Raw genomic sequence first — 9,908 nt, forward strand, 5'->3', positions numbered from 1 at the left:
GAAAATGACTAAACTGAATTTGGCGTGGGGGGCTTCAAGAGGCCCCCCTCAAGACATTTCACCAATGGCAGAGGATTACCTTGAATATCTCTTGTAGATTTACATTCATTAGTCCAGTATCTGCTTTTGACATACCTTTGGCATAATCCAGAAGGGAGGGGCATTCTTTTGGGATTATGTTTATAAAAAGAATTATTTCTAGGAACACCCTGACTCCAATCCTTTTTCTACAACCACTTACTTTTAAGTACAGGTTGCATATAGCTATTCTTTCTAAAAGGTAAGGAATATTGCTATGGTTGGATGGGTCTGATATATATATATATATATATATATATATATTCTAACTTAGTTATTGAAGTTGTGACGGTCAGTCTTCATTGTCAATTTGACAGTATCTAGAGTCATCTAGAAGACAAGACCAAGAGAGGTTATTTAGATTATGTCGATCTCATTTTATCTGTGAGTGTCTCCATTGCATAGACTGACCTTTCAGATTGAAAATAGAGAGATCTGAGTACCAGAACTCATCCCTGTAGGTTTCCTAACTGTAGGTACAATGTGACCAACCACTGCACACTGGCTGCTATGACTTCCCTGTCACAATGGACCTTACTCTCAAGCTGTGAGTCAAAACAAATCCTCTCACTCTTAAGTTACTTTTGTCACAGTATTGATCATGACAATAGAGAAAGTAACTAATGTAGAAGTCAACATCAATATACATATACATGTGAACAGCACACGGACTTGACATGATACCATACAATTATTTTCTTCTTTCCTTCCATGAGCTTAATTCTGATAGCTGGAAAATCTTAATAGTTTCTGGCTTCTATGTGTGCATGCCCACAAGTGCATGAATTAAAACACACACACACACACACACACACACACACGCACACACACGCGCACACGCACACACACATACACCCGCGCACACGTACACACACACACACGCAGAGAGAGAGAGAGACAGAGAGACAGACAGACAGACAGAGAGAGAGAGAGAGAGAGAGAGAGAGAGAGAGAGAGAGAGAGAGAGGAGGGAGTAATGAAGACAAGGCTCAATGTGATGCCAAGTAATCTACTCTTCATTGTGCTGTGTCTTTACCCATAAGAAACCTAACACATGTGTCGTAATATGGCTGATGGGTAAGGATCTTATGAAACAGTATCAGCATGAGGACAAGTGCTAAGAAGAAAAGGCATTCACAGCCAAGACTTCACAGAGGGCATGCAGAGGCTTTCCAAATATAGGGAACAGATGGAGCAAATGTACACAGGTGAGACCTTCCATTTTCAAAGATTTATAAATTTTAAAAAGTGTATGTGCATGAATGTTTGCCTGCATGTATGTATGTACACCACAGGTGTACCTTCATCCTGCATAGACCAGAAGAGGACTTTGGAGCCGCTGTAAATGGAGTTACAGGTCGTTTTTAGTCATCATAAGGATGCTGGGAATTGAACCCGAAACCTCAGCAAGATCACCAAGTGCTCTTAACCTGGAGGCATCCTTCCAGTCCCAGTGCTTTTTTCTTTTCTTCAAATGCACGTGTCTATGTGAGTACATTCTTAGTGTGTGTATTCTCCCCTCCTCCCCTTGCCCCTTTGCCTCCCATTTCCCAAGCTATTCCAGTGAGACAGGTCAGAATGCATCCCATCTGGACTCACAAGAAATTCCCCTCAGTGCCATGGCTCCTTAGCCATCTTCAGTAACAACTTTATTATACCACTGAGACATTCCTCCTTCTAACATGAGACAGTCCAAAGGACTTGGAAAGATGACTCAATATGGGTTGTAAGATGCCTCTCATTTCTTCTTCTACTGCTTACCTCTTTGCCTGATGATCACAAAGAGCTTCTTCTACCTGACATCCCAGCAGGCACTGTGGTCAGCATTTCCCTGTTCCAGCCTGACTCTAGGACCACAGGAGTGTAGAGGGGTTGGGCCAGGAGGCAGACTTCACACATGCAAAATGAACGTGGACTGTTTTCCCCACATCAGAAACTTGTGGAGCATGCAAGTACCTGTTACAGTCAGAAGCTGTGTGTTCAGGAGGAAGAAAGGACTTTGGAGGCCTTGTCTCTCTAGTTGACTTGCTGAAGGGCCTGTCCTGTGTGCACAGCTGCTTTAGAAGCTGTTTCCTGAGGATCAGTGGGGAAATCCCCACAACAGGATTGTTCATGTGAACTTCAAATTTTAACGCAAAGACCCACACACAATTACCATTAAGAGCCTGACACTGTCACTGTGAAAGCTGTGTGGATTAGGCCTCTCAGAAGAAAGGGAAAGGCTGCTTTTGAACTAGGCTTTGTTGGCTGCTCCTCCTTGGAACAGTTGTCAAGCTGGCAGCACATTTACTAAGTAAATGATTCAAGGTCAGGGTTTTAGAGCCCAAGGCCACCATTGAAACGACAAGGGTAGAACTGGAATAGTTTGGCATCTAAAATATAAGAAGTTTTATTTCCAAAGTGTAGGATGTGGCTAAAAACAGACTCTACAACTTATCTCTGCACAGCTTGTATCTCCTTTTGCTTTTCTGTTTAACTTGTCCTAGGTATACTCTCAGAGGAAATTTTCTCTTTTTAGAAACTATCTTCTGTGCATCCCAAAGTATATGAGTCAGTTTTGCAAAATGTCCCAGCCAATCAAGAAGCTTTTCTAGCATGCTCACCCGTGGCCTTGCAGTGCAGTAGGAAAGGTTCTGGTCACAGCCTTCTGAAACTTCAAAGCACCCACGGTTGCTCCCCATAAACAGAGTTTAGAATGATGCACTATAAGCCCACGCCAGGGTGGTTTTTAAAATACAAGTATTGGAATTATCCAAATCATCTGTCATTTTCAGTATACACCACAGTTGTCAGACATTTCATTTTCCCAATCTCCCCTCACAAAGTTCATCAACCTCTTTAAGTGTTGGTTCCTGAAATGGAAGCTACCATTATGGCAAACATCATAGGCAAACTTTATAAAATAATGATAGAAAATTAGTATCTCTTTCTTAGTGTTTTAAAAGAAAAATATGATGACCTATTGGTAGTAAAAGAGAGCATGTGCCAACCTTAGGAAAAAACTATAAACTCTACACTTGAGAACAGATCCCTTCTCGAGGCATTTTTTTTATATTTTTGATGGACAAAAGTCTAGTACATAATTGTGTGGCTTTTATTTGCACCACACAATGTATAGAAATAAAGGGGCTTTCCTGGTAAAATCTTGAGCTCTAATCAGTGTTTACCCAGAGTTTGGCGGTGTTAGCAATGGTTTATCTGACTCTGTGCCCTTTGTACAGAGACAAAGGGCAAAGGAAGTTGCTAAGCAACTCTAGGAGTGTACAATATTTTTGTTTCATTGTGGCAATCTAGAACTTCATCTGTTCCAGGCTAGCACAGAACACACTGAGAAAGAAACATTCACAACTCATATTGTGGACAAGTGGCTAATTAAAAATCTAGTGTCTAATGTAACATATAAACTCAATAAATAAACATATTTTTATGATATAATATGCCCATACACATCCATCACAATAGGTGAGGTCCAGATCTATTTTGTACAACATAGTTTAATGAGGAACTTACGTAGCCTTATCAGCTACCTTTCTTACTGTGTCTCCTTCCCCCAAAGAACCACATTATTTACTAATGCTCCACTTAAGCAGGAATGTTTTACTTACTGCATTAGTTTAAATGTGTGTAAGAAACATACCTGTGTGCAATCCCTTTGATGAATTTGACCTATAATTTGATTATATAAGGAAACATCTCTGCAGGAGCTCCCTGAAAAAGCAGGAAGGATCATGGGAGACCAGGAACACAAACTGCTGATGGTGAGGCTTTCTGCGGGGATGGGGGTGGGGGTGTTGTTAATAGAAAAGAGGAGAGAGAAGAGTTTCATCTAAAATGAGAAAAGAGAAGAGAGGAAAAACAGCTGCATTTATATACGATGGCACGATTTGCTTCCATTTATGGGAATAATGGGAAAAATAACTTGAACATTGGGGTTAAAATTGGGTTGAACTGAAAAGAATCCAGCTTGATAAAATGGCATCTCTGAACTGAAATATAAGGTACCCTGGAAATGACATTAAAAAATGAGGAAAATGATTGCTCTGTGGCTGGAGGAGCCTGGAGTATCTGTTCATTTAAAGTCCACCGGTTTCTAACCCATTAGAGTTCACAGAGGCTTCGCTTTAGGGGCCTAACTGCACACTAAATGTGGAGCTGAGCTGGTTCTGTTGGCTTCCGCGCCAGCTTTCCACAGGCCCAGCTGTGCAGTGGATCTGCATGAGTTGAAGCCCTGAGTCTGCTTTCCCTCCACTGCCTCTCAGCCGGCTGTGACTCACACAATCATATGGCCCTTCACACCCTCAGCTAGCCCAAATGGAAACCTAGGCATCAGCCCTTTTCCTTCTGTTCCCTCAGTCTCCTTACTCTGCCTGTTGGCAAGTCCTGCCAACCCTATTCCTAAAAAATGTGTCTAATCTGAATGCATCTTCCCTTCTCCACTTCCAGCCTGTCACTCCAAGTCAGACATCTTATTTACATCCCAGTTAGTCTGCTTCCCTCAGTGCCCTTTCATACCCAACCTTATAGCAGCAACTAAAGGAGTTCCTGAAATGGGAGTCAGACCTTCAGGGACTTGAAAACTAAGCCTGTTGAGATGCTGAAGCCAGCCTTGCAAAATACTGTCCTTACATTCCATCCAGTCCATCCCTTCTGTGCTCCCTCTCCTCCTCCATGACACTAAGCCACTGTCCATCATTCAGGCTTCCCCACTGGCTATCTGTGCACTAATTATCAGTGGATGACATGACCATCAAGGCTCTTTTTCTCCAAATCACTTGGTCACTTCCAATTTGATGGCTCATGTGCACATATTTGTGTACATGTGGTTACCTTGCTCTAAAATACAACCCTTCCTCTTCTACTCCCCTCTGCTGAGCTGAAGGAAAAAGAGCAATGTAGAGCATCTCGGTACTCCATCCTTTGCCTTTTTGAGAAGCAATGCAGCTATGCAGTGGGTGTGTGCTCCTCCTTTCGGTGGGTTCAGTCTAACCTTTCCAGAAGGGTACCAGTGTTGGGAGATTTGGTGCTCTGTCCTACGTGTGAGTTTTCCCCCTACAAAGTCTGTTTTATATATCACTCAGTGCATGGTGGTAGTGTACTGCTGTCCCTTCCTCGATCTAACTAGCTTTATGTCAGTGTGCCTTCTTTTTCTTCTCTGTAAAACTGGGCAAAGATAATCTGCTTAGTGGGCTGGGTGAATGAAATGCGTTAATGTATATCAAGTGTCTGAAACGGAGCAGGGCACTTGGGAATTCCCTCATCAGTGTGTATTTTTTTTTTTGTTGTTGGCACATGATGAATGCTCATTAAATACCGATTGAAAGAAAGAACAGCTGCACTCTGCTGGTGTTAGCATAAACACCATTTCTTCAGTGAAGGCCAAGCTCAAGTAGATTCCTTTCGATTAGCCCAATAGGACCTTTCTATTATCTCATTGTCTGGAGTCTCTCCTCCTGACCAGTGAATACTCTGCAAGCTACTTCTGTTTGCCACATAGAAAAATGTCTTCACCTAATGAGCAGCATGTGAAGCCACCCAAGGTGAAGTACCAAAGAACTCAGCAGGGAGAATGAAGGGCCTTTGTAGAGAGTGTTAAAAAAGCTTTATGTCCCAGGAATGCAGAATAGAGGTCAAGCTCCATCAAATTATACACTCATGGACCACGGAGATTTGATAATACAGGTGTAGTTGCATGTGGGCACCAATAATAAATAGGAGCAATTAAATTAGCTTGAATGGCTTCACACCTTTCAAAGTAGCAAGCTATTATATAAGGTTAAGCTCACTTACTGTCTTGGAGTCTGAGCAGCCACAATCTTGGCTCTGCCACTTAGAGACCATGCGATTTTAGGGATGTCTCTTAGCAACCTTGAATCTCAGTTTCTCAATCTATAAGATGGGCAAATTATCAGTTATCTCAGAATCGTGGTGGAATTTTTTAAAGTTTTAATTTAATTTTTTATTTAAACATTTTTTCACTTATTTTACATATCAGTCAGTTTTTCCTTCCTCCTCTCTTCCCATCCCTACCCATCCACCCCTCCTCCATCTTCATTCAGAAAGGGACAGGCCTCCCATGCGCTTGAACCTTGCAACCACTTCTATTGCCTCTGTTTCTTCTCAAGTGACAAACATGAGAAGGAAGGGGAGGAGGGAGTGAGCGAGGTGAAAAGAATAAAAGGAAAAGGAAAGGTGTGTGAGAGGAAAAGGCTACATATAAAATAGCAACATACCACAGAAGTCATAGTGGTTCTGGAGGTCCCAGTGAGTCAACTCTCCAGAGGAGGCAGAGAACACTTAGTGAAGCAAGCCTGAGATACTCTAAGACTCCAGAAATGGGAGGTACGTGGAAACATCCAGAACTGCCAGAGGATGAGGTGGTGGTCCCGCCCAAAATACAAGAGTTGCTGGAAGTTTTGGAAGAATAAGACCCAGCATGTGTTTCATTGCCTGAAGATAGCCCTTGCCCCCTGACCAATAGGTTTGTAGGCTCAGTCTTAATGCTGGAGAAGGGAAAGAACAGAGAGGAGGAGGGAGGCTTGGATGTGGAAGTGGAAGGTCAGCTAAGGTCTGTACACTTTAGGGAGTGAACCTCCAGCATTGACTAACCCCTAATCTCGACTATGGATGCTTTCAGAGCCTTTTAACCCCAAGGGTATTTTGTCTTTTTTCCTCCAACATGTACAGTAAATCAGAATATTTGTCTTTCTAGAAAGAGAATTGCTCAGGGGACAACCACTATAGTTACAGATCTTGGATCATGTAGAAGTTTCCACACGGTAAAACCTGCTTTATCTGAAAAAAATCTTCCATTGATGCTTCCAGCTTTCACTCATGGGAGGAGCTCCCAGTCACTTCTTAATGTTCCAGTCTCAAACATGAAGAACCACTGTAAGCCTGAAAAACGATGTGAGAAATAGATCATCATGAAAAAAGATCAACAAGAAAAAGAACTTGGAAGAAACAAACACAGTAGAGGGAGGAAGAGATTTTAAAATGTTACTGCTGATATTGCTAGGATATGTCCATGAGAACCCAAGGAAAAAGAACAGGGAGAATCTAACAAAGGAATAAAAGAAAAAAATCACTATTAAATTAAAAAATAATTAATGGGGCTGGAGAGATGGTTCAGTGGTTAAGAACACTAGCCACTCTTCCAGAGGACCCAGAGTTCAATTTCCAGTATCCACTTGGTGGCTCACAGCGGTCTATTAAGCTCTAAATACAGGTGATCTAATTCTGGCCTCCGAGAGTGTTGGTGCACAGACATACATGCAGGTAAAACATCTATAGCTATAAAATATTAATATAAAAATTTAATGACTGAAATGAAAGTTAATTATTAAGACTAGTAAAAATGCAAATAAAAGCTTTTTTGAATTTAGAAAAACAATCAGAGATGAACATTATGATAGAAGAAGTGAAAATGAAAGAATAAGCCAGGATATCTAAAATGTTGCAGACAAGAGTTCTACATAAATTGCTGGGCAGTGTCCATCAGCCCCACCCTCGATGATCCTAGGCCTGCTCCTTGCAAGTAGTGGACCCGCCCAGACAGGAAGGAGGAGATTCCTGCCACATCCCACTCTTGGCTCCCCCTCCACCCACCCAACTCTGCTTCATTGTGGAGAATATCAGGAGAAGCCAGACCATCTAGAGTTGCAGACACTGAAGTCTTGGCCCACATACACCACCGGGAGACCGGTGGAGACAGAGAGATCCCACCTGCACCCACTCGAAGAAGGGATGGGAAGATGACAGTACAAGAACACACTCAGCAATATTAAGACCAATATGACTCCACCAGAATCTAGAGATTCCACATCAGTAAGACCTGAAAAGCACAATGCAGATGAAGCAGAAGAGACAGACCTTAAAAATTATTTTATGAAGATGATAGAGACCCTCAAAGAGGAAATGAGAAAATCCCTTAAAGAAATAGAAGAAAAAACAAACCAAAAAATTCAAGAAATAAACAAATCTCTTAAAGAATCTAATATTAAGAGCAGCAAAAGAAAAAGGCCAAGTAACATATAAACACAGACCTATATGAATTCCACCAGGCTTCTCAATGGAAACTGTGAAAGCCAGAATGTCCTGGATACATGTCCTCCAAATGCTAAGGGAACAAGGATACTCCAGCCCAGTCTACTATACCCAACAAAGCTTTCAATTACTATAGATGGAGAAAACAAGATATTCCATGACAAAACCAGATTTAAACAAGACATACCCACAAATCCAGTCCTACAGAAAGTACTGGAAGGAAAACTGCAACCCAATGAAGATAACTACACTCACAAAAATATAGGCAATAGATAATCCCACTTTACCAAACATCTAAAGAAAAAAAAGGGGGGGTGGGAATCCACACACAATAACACCACCACTAATAAATCCAAAACAAACAAGAATCAACAAACAATGGTAATTAATATCCCTGAATATCAATGGGCTCAACTTGCCTATAAAAAGACACAGGCTAACAGAATGGATATGACAGAATTCATCCTTCTGCTGCATACAAGAAACACATCTTAACATCAAAGACAGACGTTACCTCAGAGTAAAGGGTTGGGAAAAGATTTTCCTATCAAATGAACCCAAGAAACAAGCTGGTGTAGCAATCCTAATATCTAACAATTTAGACTTCAAATTAAAATCAATCAAAAGAGACAAAGAAGGGCATTTCAAATTCATCAAAGGAAAAGTCCATCAAGATGAAGTCTCAATTCTGAACATCTGTGCTCCAAATACAAAGGCACCCACATTCGTAAAAGATGCATTACTAAAGCGCAAATCACACATAAAACCTCACACAATGGTAGTAGGAGACTTCAACACTCCACTCTCACCACTAGACAGGTCCACCAGACAGAAACTTAACAAAGAAACAAAAGAACTAACAGAAGTTATGACCCAATTGGAATTAGCAGACATGTATAGACCATTCCATCCAAACACAAAAGAATATACCTTCTCCTCAGTGCCACATGGAACCTTCTCTAAAATCGACCACATATTTGGCAACATAGCAAACCTCTACAAATAAAAAAATTGGAATAACTCCCTGTCTCTTATCATACCACCATGCTTTAAAGTTACATTTCAACAACAACACAATTGCAGAAATCCTACAAACTCATGGAAATTGAACAGTGTGCATTTGTACCATTCCTGGGTCAAGGAAGAAATAAAAAGAGAAACTAAAGACTTCCTGGAATTCAATGAGAACGAAGACACAACATACCCAAACTTATGGGGCACTTTGAAAGCAGTGCTAAGAGGAAAGTTCATAGCACTAAGTGCCCACATGAAGAAACTAGAGAATAGTCAAACTAAAGAATTAATGGCACACATGAAAGCTCTAGAACAAAAAGAAGCAAACTCACCCAGGAGGAATATATGCCAGGAAATAATCAAATTGGGGACTGAAATCTATAAAGTAGAAACTAGGAAAACATTACAAAGAATCAATGAAACAAAGAATTGGTTCTTTGAGAAAATAAGCAAGATAGACAAACCTTTATTCAAACTAACCAAAAGGCAGAGAGCCCATACAAATTAACAAAATTAGAAATGAAAAGAGGGACATAACAACGGACACTGAGGAAATCCAGAGAATCATCAGGTCATACTTTGAAAACCTGTACTCCACAAGATTCAAAAATCTAAAGGAAATGGACAATTTTTTGGATCGATATCACTTACCAAAATTAAATAAAATACAGATAAGCAATTTAAACAGACCTATCAACCCTATGGGAATAGAAACAGTCATCAAAAGGCTACCAACCGAAAAAACCCAGGCCCAGATGGCTTCAGTGCAGAAT

Source organism: Mesocricetus auratus, unplaced genomic scaffold, assembly GCF_017639785.1.
Source record: "Mesocricetus auratus isolate SY011 unplaced genomic scaffold, BCM_Maur_2.0 Super-Scaffold_100006, whole genome shotgun sequence".
Taxonomy (NCBI): domain Eukaryota; kingdom Metazoa; phylum Chordata; class Mammalia; order Rodentia; family Cricetidae; genus Mesocricetus; species Mesocricetus auratus.